This window comes from Heptranchias perlo, chromosome 11 (assembly GCF_035084215.1).
Source record: "Heptranchias perlo isolate sHepPer1 chromosome 11, sHepPer1.hap1, whole genome shotgun sequence".
Classification (NCBI taxonomy): domain Eukaryota; kingdom Metazoa; phylum Chordata; class Chondrichthyes; order Hexanchiformes; family Hexanchidae; genus Heptranchias; species Heptranchias perlo.
This window is the reverse complement of record NC_090335.1, coordinates 7654150-7673399: the sequence shown is the minus strand read 5'-3', so window position 1 is coordinate 7673399 and position 19250 is coordinate 7654150. Positions and strand designations below refer to the sequence as shown.

The 19250-nt window shown below is 50.0% G+C and overlaps 3 non-coding genes across 3 annotated transcripts; all 3 read right to left on the bottom strand.

Moving 5' to 3' along the window:
* Window positions 1–3007: 3007 nt before the first annotated feature.
* trnar-ccu (transfer RNA arginine (anticodon CCU)) lies at window positions 3008–3080 on the bottom strand. Its single transcript has one exon. It is a non-coding gene; the product is annotated as a tRNA-Arg (tRNA).
* A 6880-nt stretch (window positions 3081–9960) lies between these two features.
* Window positions 9961–10033, bottom strand: trnar-ucu (transfer RNA arginine (anticodon UCU)). The gene has a single exon. It is a non-coding gene; the product is annotated as a tRNA-Arg (tRNA).
* A 379-nt stretch (window positions 10034–10412) lies between these two features.
* Window positions 10413–10485, bottom strand: trnar-ccu (transfer RNA arginine (anticodon CCU)). The gene has a single exon. It is a non-coding gene; the product is annotated as a tRNA-Arg (tRNA).
* Between the last annotated feature and the right edge of the window lie 8765 nt (window positions 10486–19250).

Sequence of the window (19250 nt, the reverse complement as noted above, 5' to 3'; positions counted from 1 at the left end):
GCAAAAACCTTTCTACTGCTCTCTGTCCTCAATCTCTTCCATTTAATCCTGTATCTAGATTCACCATTACCTCTTGCCTTAAACCCACTATTCCATGAACTTTTTCTATAACCTTATCTACTTGAGGTGCTGCTTTTAATGTCTTGTGCAGTTGAAGCAGATATTGCTGGCACCTTTTGTATTTGGTTATTTTTAAAGCTGTTTTCCTGACCCAGGATGCAGTGATCAACCTGAAGTCTGTCCAAGAACTCGCCAAAGACCTGGGCTTTGAATGGACCATTGTGGCTTCCGAGCTGGGATTCACAAGGGCGGAGATCGGCCGTTTTCACACGGCCTCTGTTCAGAAAAAGGTGCAAGCAAAGAAAATGTTAGAGAGCTGGTATGTCGAAAGCTCCATCACTAAAAATGAATAGTCTTAAGGAGTGGGATCTCACTAATGTTTCTGTGCTAGCATTTAATGCAATGACCCTCTCACCGTTCTGATATTGTCCGCAGCTCTCCAAACCGGCAGACAATGGGCCGTCTCCCAATGTACATGGTGACTGGGTGAGGTGCTGAGTGCGTAGTGCAGGCATGGAGGAGAAACACTTGCATTTATATAGCACCTTTCATGGCCTCGAGACATCCCACAGCACTTCAATGAAGTACGTTTCAAGTGTAGTCACTTCAAAGTGAAGTTGTAACGACACCAAATAAGGGGGTAGAGTTAATACTGAGGAGGACTGGGAGAAAATACAAGAAGACATCAATAAACTTGCAGAATGGGCGTGTAATTGGCAAATGAATTTCCATTTACATTAAGTGTGAGGTGGTGCATTTTGGTAGGAAGAATAAAGAGGGCACCTACTCCTTGGAAAATCAGAGTCAAAATGGGGTCGAGGAGCAGAGGGATCTGGGGGTCCAGATACACAAATCACTAAAAGTAGCAACACAGGTTATTCAGGCCATAAAAAGGCAAATCCAACACTCGGGTTCTTTTCCAGAGGAATAGAATTGAAAAGCAGAGAAGTCATGTTGAACTTGTATCGAACCTTAGTTAGACCACACTTGGAGTACTGAGAACAGTCCTGGTCTCCATATTATATAAAGGATATATTGAGAATAGACTGATGGGGCAGTAATTGGCCGGATTGGATTTGTCCTGCTTTTTGTGGACAGGACGTACCTGGGCAATTTTCCACATTGTCAGGTAGATGCCAGTGATGTAGCTAATTACATTCGATGTAATTCTATGTAATGTAGGAAATGTGGCAGCTAATTTACACACAGCAAGATCCCACAAACAGCAATGAGAGAAATAAACAGGTGATCTGTTTTTTTTGTGATTTTGGTTGAGGGATAAATATTGTCCCGGACACTGGGGAGAACTCCCCTGCTCTTCTTAGAAATAGTTCCATGGGTTCTTATACATCCACCTGAGAGGGCAGACGGGCCATCAGTTTAACGTCTCATCCAAAAGGCGGCACCTCCGACAATGCAGCACTCCCCCAGCATTGCACTGGAGTGTCAGCCTGAAGTGGGACTTGAACCCACAACCTTCTGACTCAATCTTTGAGCCAAGGCTGATACAGAAAAGTTGGTCTGATCGGTGTTCCCAGAGACATAATCTGGGCTGACACTTTAGTGCAGTACTGAGGGAGAGCTGTGCTGTATTTCAGGTCAGGTGTTTGTGAAAGATCACATGATGTTATTTTGGAGTTCTCCCCGGTGTCCTGGCCGATATTCATCCCTCAACCAACATCAATAAAATAGATTATCGGGTCATTATCTCATTGTTGCTTATGGGATCTTGCTGTCCGTGAATTTGCTGCTGCATTTCCTACATTACAACAGTGACTACACTTCAAAATTACTTCATTGGCTGTAAAGCGTTTTGGGACGTCCTGAGGTCATGAAAGGTGCGATATAAATGCAAATTCTTTTAAAAGACGTTTCCTCAAAGTCCTGTTTCTCGGACCAAGGTGGAGATTACTTTGTAGAAGAGTTAGTTATCCTATAATATAAATCAGGGTCTCTGTGATCTCCTCGACTCGTTTTGATCACTTAAAGGGGTCAGAGAGGAATTTCCAGATTTTATTTCTCTTATTATCCTCCATTTATAATCTGTTTTTTCACCTCTCCCAGGGGATTACACGGCTCTGGGTGGGTGGGGAGTATCTGTATCGAGATGCATCGGGCAGCACAACTTTATGGGACAGGCTAGATAGACCAGTTGGTCTTTTCCTGTCTGTCACTTTCATTTGCTCGAGTGATTCCCAAACTCATTGCCTTCCCCATTAGGCCACTGGGGTCACAGCTACTACCACAGCCTTTGTGCAATTGGTCATTGCTCTACGCTCTCATAACATTCTGTTCTTGTCGCCACTCACTTTGTTTTTATCAATAAATATATCTGCCAATTCCACACACTTCAGCAATGATTGGAAGCAGTTGTGAACACTTTTGATTTCCTCAAACAGTCCTGGCAAGTGTAGACGAGAGTTCCGGTCCCTGAATGGTGGGCTGACATTCGGTGGGGTACTCGTGTCTGATGGGAGCAGAGTAACGACCCCCCCCATCATATCTATCTGGTGGTCCTGGTAAGGAGTTGCGAGTCAGGGTAACGACTGTTCATGTTAGAATGGACTCTGACACTGAAAAAACCCAGAGCATGACTGGCTGGATGGAAAGCAGTGCAAGAAATGGGTTTCCTCTTGTACTGTTAGGCATGGAAGAGGAGGAGAAGAAGAAGACAGTGTTTGGTAAAATGAGGAAAGGAGGTAAAGGGACATTATTTGCCTGGAAAGTGCAGGTGACATTGTTCCCTGAGTATTGGGATGGCGCACAGCTTGGAAGAAGCATCGCATTGGTTTGTTCCACTGGAAAGCAAGTGACTGAGTGAGAAGGGTGTGGACAGGAACTCCCTGGATTGGTTGGTAAGTTGAAAGGAAAGCTCCCTGACTGTCACGGAATGGAGCAATGTTCAGAGAAGGTGTTTTGGCTTTTGTTTCAGTGTGAAAAAATGCTTCACCCCAGATGGGACTTGAACCCACAATCCCTGGCTTAGGAGGCCAGTGCCTTATCCATTAGGCCACTGGGGCTGCACACTATTGGTGTTTGGTGCTTGTGACCTGCCTCTTTGTCTCCATGGATTCACTTCCAAACTTGAGGCCTTTTTATTCACAATCACATTGTGTCAATTCCAAAGATCCCAGCAATGATGTGACAGGATCTGATTTGCTCTTGTGTGTTGGACATTGGAGTATTTTGAATTGGAGCAATGTGATTTGCCCCATGGCTCTCGGACTAAATATGACGATTAGTGAAGAGGAGGGCACCACGATTACAAATCGTCCAATCAAACTAAAATGTCTGCAACTAAAAATAAATTAACCAATGATCTGGTTCCTTTTGTTAGTGACACAGTTGCTGTCCTGCGTTGCCCACAAAGGCTTCAAGTGTATTGGTGGAGCCCACGCGACCCCTCTCCAAGGTCACCCGGGTGTGTTGAAGGCCGTGGAACAGCGGCCAGCAGTCAGAACAATCCTCCATGTGGATGCTTCCAGTGGATGGTGGTTTTAGCCTGGCCCAGGAACATCCCCACCAGGGGTTCATCTGATCCGCTCACCCCCCGCCTCTCTCCCCCACCCTGTCCACTGGGTGCCCGAAGACATGGACTTCAAGGTAACTAAAACTTGAGGCACGGCCCCTTTAAATAGTGAAACAGGGGTTGCAACCTCCGGTACTGCAAATAATGATAATGTATATCTTCATCCAACCCACAAAATGGACAAGTGGCCGGGTATCTGTGAAATGGCCGAGGAGAATGTTCATGCAACCCTCTCCACCCCAGGTCTCCAATGGTGCAGAGGAGAAACCCCAAATACAGGGCTTTCCTGAGGGGACACTCGCCTCTGCCGGCCAGCAGGATATTACCCAAGGGCATGTCGGGACGGAAGGCGAGGGAGAGTATGCAGCAGTGACCTGTTCAGGAAATCCCTCCACTCAGAGCAGAATGGGCCCAAGGGAATCTCCGAGAGATGCCTCAATTTGGGAGGCCGATGTTTCCAAGGGAGGCTTTGGAGCCTCACACCAATGAGCAGCTCCGTCCGAATATGGGTGAAATTCACCGGAATCGCTCCATATGGCTGAGCCTCCTCGACACACTCAACTGAGTCAGGGTCAATTGTGGATTTTATCCCCTCGATGGATTTGGCTCCAAGCCAGATGTCATTGTCAGCTCATCGGCTGCTGAAATCCTCATCCATGGCCTCCTCACGTCTAATCTTGACTATTCCATTGCTCCCCTGGCCGGCCTACCATCTTCCACCCTCCATAAACTGAAGCTCATCCTAAACTCTGCTGACCGTATCCTAACTCACATCAAGTCCCGTTCTCCCATCACCCCCGTGCGCACTGACCTCCATTGGCTCCCAGTCCCGCATCGACTCAATTTTAAAATTCTCATCCTTGTGTGCAAATCCCTCCATGACCTCGCCCCTCCCTCTCTCTGTAACCTGTCACCTCCTACCACCCTCTGAGATCTCTGAGCTCCTCCAATCCCTGCCTCTTTCACATCCCCGATTTTAATCGCTCCACCGTTGGTGGCTGTGCCTTCAGCTGCCTCGGCCCCAAGCTCTGGAATTCCCACCCTAAACCTCTCTGCCTCTCCACCTCTCTCTCCTCCTTTAAGACGCTCCTTAAAACCTACCACTTTGATCAAGCTTTTGATCACCTGTTCTAATATCTCCTTTTGTGGCTCGGTGTCAATTTTTGTCTAATTACTCTCCTGTGATTTACCAGAATGGTACCAGGGATGAGGGACTTCAGTTATGTGGAGAGACTGGAGAAGCTGGGATTGTTCTCCTTAGAACAGAGAAGTTTGAAGGGAGATTTAATCGAGGTGTTCAAAATGATGAAGGATTTTGATCGAGTGGATAGGGAGAAATTATTTCCACCGGCAGGAGGGTCGGTAACCAGAGGACACAGAGTGAAGATAATTGGCAAAATCTCCGGGGGGGAAATGAGGAGCATTTTTTTTCCCAGTGAGTTGTTGTGATCTGGAATGCACGGCCTGAAAGGGTGGTGGAAGCAGATTCAATGGTAACTTTCAAAAGGGAATTGGACTTCTACTTGAAAAGGAGAAATTTGCCGGGCAACAGGGAACGAGCAGGGGAGTGGGACTAATTGGAGGGCTCTTGCAAAGAGCAGGCACATACTCGATGGGCCAAATGGCCTCCTCCTGCTCTGTCCAGGGAAGGTTATGCCTTACAAATTTGATTGAATTATTTGAGGAAGTGACAAGGAGGATTGATGAGGGGAGTGCAGTGGATGTTGTCTACATGGATTTTAGTTCGTCATTTGACAAGGTCCCACCTGGAAGACTGGTCAGAAAGGTAAAAGCCCATGGGATACAGGGAAAGGTGGCGAATTGGATCCAAAATTGGCTCAGTAACAGGAAACAAAGGGTAAATGTCGATGGATGTCTTTGTGAATGGAAATCTGTTTCCAGTGTTGTGCCACAGGGCTCAGTGTTGGGTCTCTTGCTGTTTGTGGTATATATTAATGATTTGAACTTGAATGTAGGGGGCACGATTGGCAAATTTGCAGACGGCCCAAAAATTGGCCGTGTAGTTGATGGTGAAGAGGATAGCTGTAGACTCCAAGAAGATATCAATGGGTTGGTGGAGTGGGCGGAAAAGTGGCAAACGCAACCAGCACGGAGTGCGGCAGGCACAGAGTGAGACAGCTGAGAGTTTGGTGAGTGTGGGAGTTTGATGAAGTGGGGGAAGGAGGTGCTGCTTTGCCTTGCTTTTCCTGACTTTTTCTGCAGAGCGGCGGCGGACCTGAGCAGCAGAAGACTTAGAGCGGGGAATAAAATCAGCAGCAGACCTGCAACAAGAGACAACTACTGTGCGACGTCACAGGTGAGGCAGGAGAGTCCGAGAGGTGAGCTCAGTATAAAGGGAGAGACCGAGAGTGGGAGGAGAGTCCGAGATGTGAGCACAGTATAAAAGGAGAGACCAAGAGCGGGAGGAGAGTCTGAGAGGTGAACGTAGTGTAAAAGGAGAGTCCGAGAGGTGAGCGCAGTGTAAAAGGAGAGTCCCGAGAGCGGGAGGAGAGTCCGAGAGGTGAGCCCAGTGTAAAAGGAGAGTCCGAGATGTGAGCACAGTATAAAAGGAGAGACCAAGAGCGGGAGGAGAGTCTGAGAGGTGAGCCCAGTGTAAAAGGAGAGTCCCAAGAGCGGGAGGAGAGTCTGAGAGGTGAACGCAGTGTGAAAGGAGAGTCCCGAGAGCGGGAGGAGAGTCTGAGAGGTGAACGCAGTGTAAATCTAAGGCAAGTCATGACAGCAGAGCTCGCACCCGTGATATGCTCCTCCTGCACTATGTGGGAAGTCATGGACACTACCAGTGTCCCTGGTGACCATATGTGCAGGAAGTGTGTCCAGCTGCAGCTACTGTCTAATCACATTTCGGAGCTGGAGCTGTGGGTGGATTCGCTGTGGAGCATCCGCGATGCTGAGACTATCGTGGATAGCACGTTCAGTGAGGTGGTCACACCACAGGTAAAGGTTACGCAGGCAGAAAGGAAATGGGTGACCACCAGGAAGAGTAAAAGGACTAGGCAGATAGAGCAGGAGTCCCCTGGGGCCATCTCCCTCTCAAACAGATATACTGCTTTGGATACTGTTGGGGGAGATGGCTTATCAGGGGAAAGCAGCAAGAGCCAAGTTTGTGGCACCACAGGTGGCTCTGCTGCACAGGAGGGGAGGAAGAAGAGTGGCAGGGCTCTAGTGATAGGGGATTCAATTGTAAGGAGATCAGATAGGCGTTTCTGTGGCCGCAAACGTGACTCCAGGATGGTATGTTGCCTCCCTGGTGCGAGGGTCAAGGATGTCACGGAGCGGCTGCAGGACATTCTGGAGTGGGAGGGTGAACAGCCAGTAGTCGTGGTCCATATCGGTATGCTTCTTTGCAATAGTCCGTTCTGTTCTGTATGACGATGGCTCCTTCTTTGTCCGCTGGTTTGATGACGTGGAGCACAGTGGAGAGGATCTCCAAGAAGATCGCGCATATCGACACAGACATCAAGTTTTTACAGAGCTGCAAGAAAGCAGACAAGATCCCGAAAGGACTACAGATCACAAACCCACTCAATTCGACACACAACTCAGATTACGCTGAGAGACTCTGTCGTCGTACCTCTCGCACACTCTGCAACCATCTCGTACACCAACTCTACAGCAGACGCCGCAACCTCGAAACCAAGATAGAGTCCATACTCTCAACCTGTACTCAGGACACAGCAGACCAGCTACGAGACACCGCCAAACAGACGAGGCAACGGAACTACGCTGCCGACATGAAAACCAAGAGCAGGAAGCTTGAGAAACTCGGCATCACCACCAGCATCGACCAAGCCTCCCCCGGTACCACGGTTACAACCACAGGGAGATCTATCGTCAATTTGTCCGACCACACCCTTCAACCAGACGAAATCGAAGTTCTCAGCCGAGGGCTCAATTTCTGCCCCACCACCAAAATGGACCCCATCGGTCTCACGGCGGACACAGAGGAATTCATCAGGAGAATGAGGCTCCGGGAATTCTTCCACAAATCCCAAGATGTCAGCAGCGAACCCAATGAGACAATCAACGATCCGGAACAGCAGACAGAGGGATCCGCGGTACAGCAACCGAAGAAGAAAGAGTTAAACTGGACTCCTCCGGAGGGTCGCTGCCCTCAGCTTGACATGTATGCTCAAGCTGTCAGGAAATGCGTCAACGCCAGATTCATCAGCCGCACTCACAAGACAGTCCAGAATGTCACCCGAGCACAACGCAACGCCATCAACGCTCTCAAGACCAACCGCAACATCGTCATCAAACCAGCGGACAAAGGAGGAGCCATCGTCATACAGAACAGAACGGACTATTGCAAAGAAGCATACCGACAACTGGACAACCAGGAACACTACAGACGGTTACCCGCAGATCCGACCAAAGATCACACCCACCAGCTCAACAAACTGATCAAGACCTTCGATCCAGACCTTCAAAGCATCCTACGCACTCTCATCCCACGTACTCCCCGCGTGGGAGACTTCTGCTGCCACCCAAAGATACACAAAGCCAACACACCCGGACGTCCTATCGTATCAGGCAATGGAACCCTGTGTGAGAACCTCTCTGGATACGTCGAGGGCATCCTGAAACCCATCGTACAGGGAACCCCCAGCTTCTGTCGCGACACTACAGACTTCCTACAAAAACTCAGCACCCACGGACCAGTTGAACCAGGAACACTTCTCACCACGATGGACGTCTCGGCACTATACACCAGTATCCCCCACGATGATGGCATCGCTGCAAGAGCCTCAGTACTCAACACCAACAACAGCCAATCTCCAGACGCCATCCTACAACTCATCCGCTTCATCCTGGATCACAATGTCTTCACCTTCGATAACCAGTTCTTTACCCAAACACATAGAACAGCCATGGAGACCAAATTCGCACCCCAATACGCCAACATTTTCATGCACAAGTTCGAGCAGGACTTCTTCACTGCACAAGACCTCCAACCAACGCTATACACCAGATACATCGACGACATTTTCTTCCTATGGACCCACGGCGAAGAATCACTGAAGAGACTACACGATAACATCAACAAGTTCCATCCCACCATCAAACTCACCATGGACTACTCCTCAGAATCGGCTTCTTTCTTGGACACACGAGTCTCCATCAAAGACGGGCACCTCAGCACCTCACTCTACCGCAAGCCCACGATGCTCCACTTTTCCAGCTTCCACCCTAACCACATCAAAGAGGCCATCCCCTATGGACAGGCCCTGCGAGTACATAGGATCTGCTCAGACGAGGAGGAACGCGATGGACACCTACAGACGCTGAAAGACGCCCTCGTAAGAACGGGATATGACGCTCAACTCGTCGATCGACAGTTCCGACGGGCCACAGCGAAAAATCGCATAGACCTCCTCAGAAGACAAACACAGGACGCAACCTACAGAGTACCCTTCATCGTCCAGTACTTTCCCGGAGCGGAGAAACTACGCCATGACGACGAACACCTCGCTAAGGCCATCCCCACGCCTCCACTACTCGACTTCAAACAGCCACCCAACCTCAAACAGACCATCGTTCACAGCAAATTACCCAGCTTTCAGGAGAACAGCATCCACGACACCAAACAACCCTGCCAGGGCAACCTCTGCAAGACATGCCAGATCATCGACACAGATACCACCATCACACGAGAGGACACCACCCACCAGGTACATGGTTCATACTCCTGTGACTTGGCCAATGTTGTCTACCTCATACGTTGCAGGAAAGGATGCCCCAGAGCATGGTACATTGGCGAGACCATGCAGACACTGCGACAACGAATGAACGGACACCGCACAACAATCGCTAGACAGGAGGGTTCCCTCCCAGTCGGGGAACACTTCAGCAGTCAAGGACATTCAGCCACCGATCTTCGGGTAAACGTTCTCCAAGGTGACCTTCGAAACACTCGATAACGCAAAAATATATCTGCCAATTCCACACACTTCAGCAATGATTGGCAGCAGTTGTGAACACTTTTGATTCCCTAAAACAGTCCTGGCAAGTGTAGACGAGAGTTCTGGTCCCTGAATGGTGGGTTGACATCCGGTGGGGTACTCGTGTCTGATGGGAGCAGAGTAACGACCCCCCCCATCATATCTATCTGGTGGTCCTGGTAAGGAGTTGCGAGTCAGGGTAACAACTGTTCATGTTAGAATGGACTCTGACACGGGAAAAACCCAGAGCATGACCTGCTGGATGGAAAGCAGTGCAAGAAATGGGTTTCCTCTCGTACTGTTAGGCATGGAAGAGGAAGAGAAGAAGAAGACAGTGTTCGGTAAAATGAGATTATTTGCCTGGAAAATGCAGGTGACATTGTTCCCTGAGTATGTTAGATTCTCAAAATTCACCACAGATGGGACTTGAACCCACAATCCCTGGCTTAGAAGGCCAGTGCCTTATCCATTAGGCCACTGGGGCGGTGTGCAACAGGACCTTGGTGCTTGCAACTTGTCCCTTTGTCCCTATCGATTCACTTCAAATTTGATGCCTTTTTATGGGCCATCCCTTTCTTTTCACATACAATCACATTGTATCAGTTCCAAAGATCCCAGCAATGACGTGACAGGATCTGACTTGCTTTTGTGTGTCAGCAATTGGTACAGTTGAGTGTTGGGCAAAATGTCGATTTTATGTGAAAAGCAAGTGGTTTTGTCGCTGTTTCCTTGCCCCTCCTGGGAATAAGTTTCATCAATTCACAGGACACCTCGTGTGATTGAGCTCTTTGATCTCTCTGGAATTCAGCAATGAGGACAAAGAGCTGGTTTTCACAGAATGCAGTTGGTTTAAAAACCAAACTCACCCCAGGTGGGACTTGAACCCACAATCCCTGGCTTAGGAGGCCAGTGCCTTATCCATTAGGCCACTGGGGCTGTACACTATTTGTGTTTGGGGCTTGTGACCTGCCCCTTTGTCTCCATGGATTCACTTCCAAACTTGAGGCCTTTTTATTCACAATCACATTGTGTCAATTCCAAAGATCCCAGCAATGATGTGACAGGATCTGATTTGCTCTTGTGTGTTGGACATTGGAGTATTTTGAATTGGAGCAATGTGATTTGCCCCATGGCTCTCGGACTAAATATGACGATTGGTGAAGAGGAGGGCCCCACGATTACAAATCGTCCAATCAAATTAAAATGAATACAACTAAAAATAAAATTAACCAATGATCTGGTTCCTTTCGTTAGTGACACAGTTGCTGTCCTGCGTTGCCCACGAAGGCTTCAAGTGTATTGGTGGAGCCCACGCGACCCCTCTCCAAGGTCACCCGGGTGTGTTGAAGGCCGTGGAACAGCGGCCAGCAGTCAGAACAATCCTCCATGTGGATGCTTCCAGTGGATGGTGGTTTTAGCCTGGCCCAGGAACATCCTCACCAGGGGTTCATCTGATCCGCACACCCCCCGCCTCTCTCCCCCACCCTGTTCACTGGGTGCCCGAAGACAAGGACTTCAAGGTAACTGAAACTTGAGGTGCGGCCCCTTTAAATAGTGAAACAGGGGTTGCAGCCTCCGGTACTGTAAATAAAGATAATGTATATCTTCATCCAACCCACAAAATGGACAAGTGGCCGGGTATCTGTGAAATGGCCGAGGAGAATGTTCATGCAACCCTCTCCACCCCAGGTCTCCAATGGTGCAGAGGAGGAACCCCAAATACAGGGCTTTCCTGAGGGGACACTCGCCTCTGCCGGCCAGCAGGATGTTACCCGAGGGCATGTCGGGACGGAAGGCGAGGGAGAGTATGCAGCAGTGACCTGTTCAGGAAATCCCTCCACTCAGAGCAGAATGGGCACAAGGGAATCTCTGAGAGATGCCTCAATTTGGAAGGCCGATGTTTCCAAGGGAGGCTTTGGAGCCTCACACCGATGAGCAGCTCCGTCCGAAGATGGGTGAGATTCACCGGAATCGCTCCATATGGCTGAGCCTCCTCGACACACTCAACTGAGTCAGGGTCAATTGTGGATTTTAGCCCCTGGATGACTTTGGCTACATGCCAGATGTAATTGTCAGCTCATCGGCTGCTGAAATCCTCATCCATGGCCTTGTCACCCCTCCTTTTGCAGTGTGACTCAAGCATCAGGCACGTGGAGATAAAGCCCGGAGACAGGGAAAGGGACCGTTCCCTTCACCACCACCACTGCCCAACCCAGCCAAGGGGGGAAACCTATTTACATCCGCCAGGTCAAGCACATCCTGGGAGAGGTCAACCAGGGCCAAGGTAGGAACATCTTGAATTCAACACTTTTAAGTGTACAGACTCAAGCACCCTGGGTTCATAGACTCAAAACCCTAAGTGCAGAGATGTCAACACTTTAAGAGCACTAAGGACGATTTACCAAGGAAACAGACAAATCCTTAATTTCTCACTGAGGAACTCCCTGGGGTTTACCACTCAGTCTACGAGTGAATTTTTTTATATTCATTCATGGGATGTGGGTGTCGCTGGCGAGGCCAGCATTTATTGCCCATCCCTAATTGCCCTTGAGAAGGTGGTGGTGAGCCGCCTTCTTGAACCGCTGCAGTCCGTGTGGTGAAGGTTCTCCCACAGTGCTGTTCGGAAGGGAGTTCCAGGATTTTGACCCAGCGACGATGAAGGAACGGCGATATATTTCCAAGTCAGGATGGTGTGTGACTTGGAGGGGAACGTGCAGGTGGTGTTGTTCCCATGTGCCTGCTGCTCTTGTCCTTCTAGGTGGTAGAGGTCGCGGGCGTAGGAGGTGCTGTTGAAGAAGCCTTGGCGAGTTGCTGCAGTGCATCCTGTGGATGGTACACACTGCAGCCACAGTGCGCCGGTGGTGAAGGGAGTGAATGTTTAGGGTGGTGGGTGGGGTGCCAATCAAGCGGGCTGCTTTGTCCTGGATGGTGTTGAGCTTCTTGAGTGTTGTTGGAGCTGTACTCATCCAGGCAAGTGGAGAGTATTCCATCACACTCCTGACTTGTGCCTTGTAGATTGTGGAAAGGCTTTGGGGAGTTAGGAGGTGAGTCACTTGCCACAGAATACCCAGCCTCTAACCTGCTCTTGTAGCCACAGTATTTATGTGGCTGGTCCAGTTCAGTTTCTGGTCAATGGTGACCCTCAGGATGTTGATGGTGGGGGACTTGGCAATGGTAATGCCGTTGAATGTCAAAGGTAGGTGGTTAGACTCTCTCTTGTTGGAGATGGTCATTGCCTTGCACTTGTCTGGCGTGAATTTCCTATTTTGTTTGTTACTTATCAGCCCAAGACAGGATGTTGTCCAAGTTTTGCTGCATGCAGACACGGACTACTTCATTATCTGAGGGGTTGCAAATGGAACTGAACACTGTGCAGTCATCAGCAAACATCCTCGTTTCTGACCTTATGATGGAGGGAAGGTCATTGATGAAGCAGCTGAAGATGGTTGGGCCTAGGACACTGCCCTGAGGAACTCCTGCAGCAATGTCCTGTGACGAGAGATGATTGGCCTCCAACAACCACTACCATCTTCCTTTGTGCTAGGTATGACTCCAGCCACTGGAGAGTTTTCCCCCTGATTCCCATTGACTTCAATTTTACGAGGGCTCCTTGGTGCCACACTCAGCAAATGCTGCCTTGATGTCAAGGGCAGTCACTTTCACCTCATATCACCTCTGGAATTCAGCTCTTTTGTCCATGTTTGGACCAAGGCTGTAATGAGGTCTGGAGCCGAGTGGTCCTTGGCGGAACCCAAATTGAGCATCGGTGAGCAGGTGCCGCTTGATAGCGCTGTCAACGACACCTTCCATCACTTTGCTGATGATTGAGAGTGGACTGATGGGGAGGTTATTGGATTTCTCCTGCGTTTTGTGGACAGGACATACCTGGGCAATTTTCCACATTGTTGGGTTGATGCCAGTGTTGTCGCTGTACTGGAACAGCTTGGCTAGAGGCGCGGCTAGTTCTGGAGCACAAGACTTCAGTACCACAGCCGGGGTATTGTCAGGGCCCAGTAGCCTTTGCTGCATCCAGTGCACTCAGCCGTTTCTTCATATCACGTGGAGTGAATCGAATTGGCTGAAGACTGGTTTCTGTGATGGTGGGGATATCGGGAGGAGGCCAAGATGGATCATCCACTCTGGCTGAAGATGGTTTCAAACGCTTCAACCTTGTCTTTTGCACTCATGTGCTGGACTCTGTCATCATTGAGGATGGGGATGTTTGCAGAGCCTCCTCCTCCCGTTAGTTGTTTAATTGTCCACCATCATTCATGACTGGATGTGGCAGGACTGCAGAGCTTTGATCTGATCCGTTGGTTGTGGCATCTCTTCGCTCTGTCTATAGCATGTTGCTTCTGCTGTTTACCATGCATGTCGTCCTGAGTTGTTGCTTCACCAGGTTGGCACCTCATTTTTTGGTACACCTGGTGCTGCTCCTGACATGCTCTTCTACACTCCTCCTTGAACCAGGGTTGATTCCCCTGGCTTGTTGGTAATGGTAGAGTGAGGAATATGCCGGGCCATAAGGTTACAGATTGTGCTGGAATACAATTCTGCTATTGCTGATGGCCCACAGTGCCTCATGGATGCCCAGATTTGAGCTGCTAGATCTGTTCTGAATCTATCCCATTTAGCACGGTGTAAGTGTCACACAACACGTCGGATGGTGTCCTCAGTGCGAGGACGGGACTTCGTCTCCAACGAGGACTGTGTGGTGGTCACTCCTACCGATACTGTCATGGGACAGATAGATTGGTGAGGACGAGGTCAAGTAAGCTTTTTCCCCTCGTTTTGGTTCGCTCACCACCTGCCGCAGGCCCAGTGTGGCAGCTGTGTCCTTCAGGATCTGGCCAGCAGTGGTGCTACCGAGCCACCCTTGGTGATGGACATTGAAGTCCCTCCACCCAGAGTACATTCTGTGCCCTTTGTGCTTCTCAATATAGAGGAAGGACTGATTCATCAGCTGAGGGAGGGCGATAGGTGGTAATCACCACAGCAGGAGGTTCCACTTAGCCCATCTTTGACCTGATGCCATTAGATTTCAGGGGAATTCGGAGTCAATCTTCTGGACTCCCAGGGCCACTCCCTCCTGACTGTATATCACTGCATCGCTCCCTCTGGTCGATCTGTCCTGCCGGTGGAACAAGGCGTACCCAGGGATGGTGATGGAAGAGTCTGGGACGTTGCCTGAAAGGTATGATTCTGTGAGTGTGGCTGTTGCTTGACCAGTTTGTGGGACAGCTCTCCCACTTTTGGCACAAGCCCCCTGCTGTTCAGTGAGGAGGAACTTTGCAGGGTCGACTGGGCTTGGTTTGCTTTTGTTGTGTCTCGTTACCGAGCAGTCCATTCAGTTTTATTCTTATTTCAACTTTTTTTTAAGTGAAATTTTACAACTGAGTGGCTTGTTCGGCCATTTCAGAGGGCAATTAAGAATCAACCACATTGCTGTGGATCTGGAGTCACTTGTCGGCCAGACCCGGTAAGGACAGCAAGCTTCCTTGGGTTTTTATGACAATCCAGTAGTTTCATGGCCACCATTACCACTAGTAGTACTTTAATTCCAGATTTTATTTAATTAATTCAATTTAAATTCCCCAGCTGCCGTGGTGGGATTTGAATTCATAACTCCAGATTATTCGTCCAGGTCTCTGGATCACTAGTCCAGTAACATAACCAACATGTTACCGTACCCATTAGCGCACGAATGACGTCAACGTTTGCCCCACCGAACTGCCTTCCATCACCCAGTTCCTATTGAACATGAGTTCACCTTCCCAACACCCAGTTCGGATGCCCACAAGTTACTGAGTGAATGAATTAACCCTTTCTTGCCATATCGTCACAGGAGTCAGACAAGTCTTGCACTAACAATTGTTTATTAACTTCAAATCATGATTAGCAATACTCAAACATTGAGATGCAAATAATTAGTCGATAGGATTATTAACAAAATGAATAGCAGGCACTTCAGTGATATTACAATAATTCAGCATTAACTGGGTCGCTGCTTATCAAATAGTCGTTGAGATCAGTGCCTGAGATTGATATAAATTGGTGAAATTAATTGAGGAGTAAACTCCTTAGTTAGCTGGCAAGTTAACAGCATTAGATAGCTAGTCTATTGGATAGATGATAGTGTGTGTGCTGGTGGTTAGCAATGTTTCCAGAACTTGTATGAATTTATTGATCAGCTGCTTGGTTAAACTGGTCGTCTTCACTTGGGACAATGGTATTGGCTTGTGAGATGTTGAGGTGATCAGCCTCCTTGTGTTGAGGTGTTCTCCGTTCCTCATGGATCCTCTGTCCTTTGGGCAAATCCACCTTACGCAGTGAGAGCAGTATCCGGACTAGGTGGAGAAGAGAGAGGAGTGAGGGAGGTGAGAGAAGGTGAAAGTGGAGAACAGAAACTGAAGTTGAAGAGAGAGAGAGAGATGAATGGAAGGGAGAGAGTGAAACAGACGGCAAGGAGGTGAAAGAGAGACACAGAAGCAGAAAGGAAGATCCGCAAAGTGAGGGGGGAGAACGATGAAACTGGAAAAAAATGAGGCAAAGATGGAGGAGAGGGAGAGAGCAAGGAACAGAAATGGAGGAAGGTGAGGGGGCGATGGAAGTGAAGGTGAGTGTTGACCGGAAGTCACCGGTTAACGGTTTTGGCTTAGTACACAGAGGAAGAGTCAATTCTCTCTTAATTTTCAATTCGCTTTATTAACGTTATTAGATCATGTACATACCGCTTATACGTCTGGTTAGATATAGGCATGCAGTTTACAGCAGGTTATACAGTTTTATACTCAAACTAGAATTTAAACGCACACCCACTGGGTTTCCCTGACTAACACTCCCTGAGTGGTCACAGAATAGAAAGGATATTGTATAATCCGGAAAGGAGAGATAACGCTGGCCAGGCGATTCGCTCTCTCTCTCTCGACGTCGTCTCTCCGTCCCTGACGTAGGGTCCCTACTTCCACGATGGTTAGTCTCCAGAGTCTCCCTCACAAACACACTCTGGCACCAAGCCTGCAATTCTTCAGTTTTAACCCCAAGCCTGTCTTTTCGAATGATGCTGTCTTCTCCGGTTGGCTCAAAATTCCTTGAGTGGTCAGTGTCATCACCTGATTGGCTCTGTTCCAAGGGGCTAGGTAGCATCACCTCATTACCCCTTTTCTAAATAAGGCCTGGTGTCTCATCAAAGCTCCTTTGTCCCTCCAAGAAGCGGAACGAATTCAAACCGGTTCTGGCCAGTTCAGACCAGTGACTGAACTCCAGGTCACCTCAGTTCAAAAGTCAGTCTCTTTGTTAGCAATTCGAATTAACCTCAGTAGTTTTCTGCAGCCCCTGGCCAACATGAGGCTCCAGCATTGAGGAGAGAGATATGAAAGGGATGAGAGAGAAATAGAAGGAGATGAGAGAGCAATAATAAGTGGAGGAGGAGAAAGAGAAATAGAAGTGAAAAAGAAAGTGAGAAACAGAATTGGAGGAGGAGAGAGAAAAACAGAAGTGAAGGAGGAGAAAATAAAAAAATAGAATGGTGGAGAGAGAAACATAAGTGACGGAGGAAAAAGTGAGAAACAGAATGGGGCAGGAAAGAGAGAAAGTGAGAAATAGAATGTTGGAGGAGAAGAAAGTGGGAAATAGAAGTGGAAGAGGAGAAAGAGAAAGAGAAATGGGAGAGAAGAGAGAAACACAATGGTTGAGGAGAAGAAGGTGGGAACAGCTGTGGAGAAGATGGTGAGAAACAGAAGTGGAGAAGAGAGAGAAACAAAGCAGTGAAGCAGAGTGAGACTTTACTACACCCAGTATCCTCAGCTGGAGGAGGGAGAAAGACTGAGGGGGAGTTGGTGGGATGACATCACTTGCCAGAAATATCGACAGTTCTGCCTGACATGCCCCCGTGCCTGGATCGTGCATTGTCAGGGTAACATCCTGGTGGAGAGAGGAACATAGGAACAGGAAGAGGCCATTCAGCCCCTCGAGCCTACTCCACCATTCAATTAGATCATGGCTGATCTGCATCTTAACTCCATCTACCCGCCTTAGTTCCCTAACCCTCAATACCCTCACCCAACAAAAATCGATCAATCTTAGTGTTGGAATTTTCAATTGACCCTCAGCCTGAACAGCTTTTTTGAGGGAGAGAGTTCCAGATTTCCACTAACCTTTTGTGAAGGTGGGATCAGCGATCGGGAGAGGGAGGGGGACAGCGATCGGGAGAGGGAGGGGATCAGTGATCGGGAGAGGGAGGGGGACAGCGATCGGGAGAGGGAGGGGGACAGCGATCGGGAGAGGGAGGGGGACAGCGATCGGGAGAGGGAGAGGACAGCGATCGGGAGAGGGAGGGGGACAGCGATCGGGAGAGGGAGGGGGACAGCGATCGGGAGAGGGAGGGGGACAGCGATCGGGAGAGGGAGGGGGACAGCGATCGGGAGAGGGAGGGGGACAGCGATCGGGAGAGGGAGGGGGACAGCGATCGGGAGAGGGAGGGGGACAGCGATCGGGAGAGGGAGGGGGACAGCGATCGGGAGAGGGAGAGGGAGGGGGACAGGATCAGCGATCGGGAGAGGGAGGGGGCAGCGATCGGGAGAGGGAGGGGGCAGCGATCGGGAGAGGGAGAGGGGCAGCGATCGGGAGAGGGAGGGGGCAGCGATCGGGAGAGGGAGAGGGAGGGGGACAGGATCAGCGATCGGGAGAGGGAGGGGGCAGCGATCGGGAGAGGGAGGGGGCAGCGATCGGGAGAGGGAGAGGGGCAGCGATCGGGAGAGGGAGGGGGCAGCGATCGGGAGAGGGAGAGGGAGGGGGACAGGATCAGCGATCGGGAGAGGGAGGGGGCAGCGATCGGGAGAGGGAGGGGGCAGCGATCGGGAGAGGGAGGGGGCAGCGATCGGGAGAGGGAGGGGGCAGCGATCGGGAGAGGGAGGGGGCAGCGATCGGGAGAGGGAGGGGGACAGCGATCGGGAGAGGGAGAGGGAGGGGGACAGGATCAGCGATCGGGAGAGGGACGGGATCAGCGATCGGGAGAGGGAGGGGGCAGCGATCCGGAGAGGGAGGGGGCAGCGATCGGGAGAGGGAGAGGATCAGCGATCGGGAGAGGGAGGGGGCAGCGATCGGGAGAGGGAGAGGATCAGCGATCGGGAGAGGGAGAGGGGCAGCGATCGGGAGAGGGAGAGGGACAGCGATCGGGAGAGGGAGAGGCAGCAATCGGGAATGAGGTGGCGCGATCAGCGATCTGGAGAGGGAGGGGGACTGAGATGGGGGGGTGGGGTTCGAGAGGGGTGCGGGCGGTAGTGGTTTTACTTTGGTGCCGAGACGACCCCTCCTGCATCTCCTGGTTCCACATTCAGGGAATTATATTTTAAAATTTACTTTTTTGATGGCGGCCCTTTAAGGACCCCTGGTTAGGCCGCACTTAGACCAGGTTTTCCTGAATACAACCGGCGGGAACAGTGCGAATGGGGGGAATGGTTAAGAAGGGGAAAGTTCAGACTGTGTTTCCGACATGTTCCCCCACATCTGAACTTGTCTGAATTCAGGCACGGGAGGTTTCCTGCCCCAGAGGAAAGAGAGGCAGGAGTGGGGGGGCTAATTTAAATGGGCATTTTAACTGTGGGCCCGACTAAGGCTCGCACACTTGAACCTGCGAATGAAAGCTGGTTTCATGAAAAATCCGGGCCATCGGAAGTCCAGGTAAGTCCAGTTTATTTTTA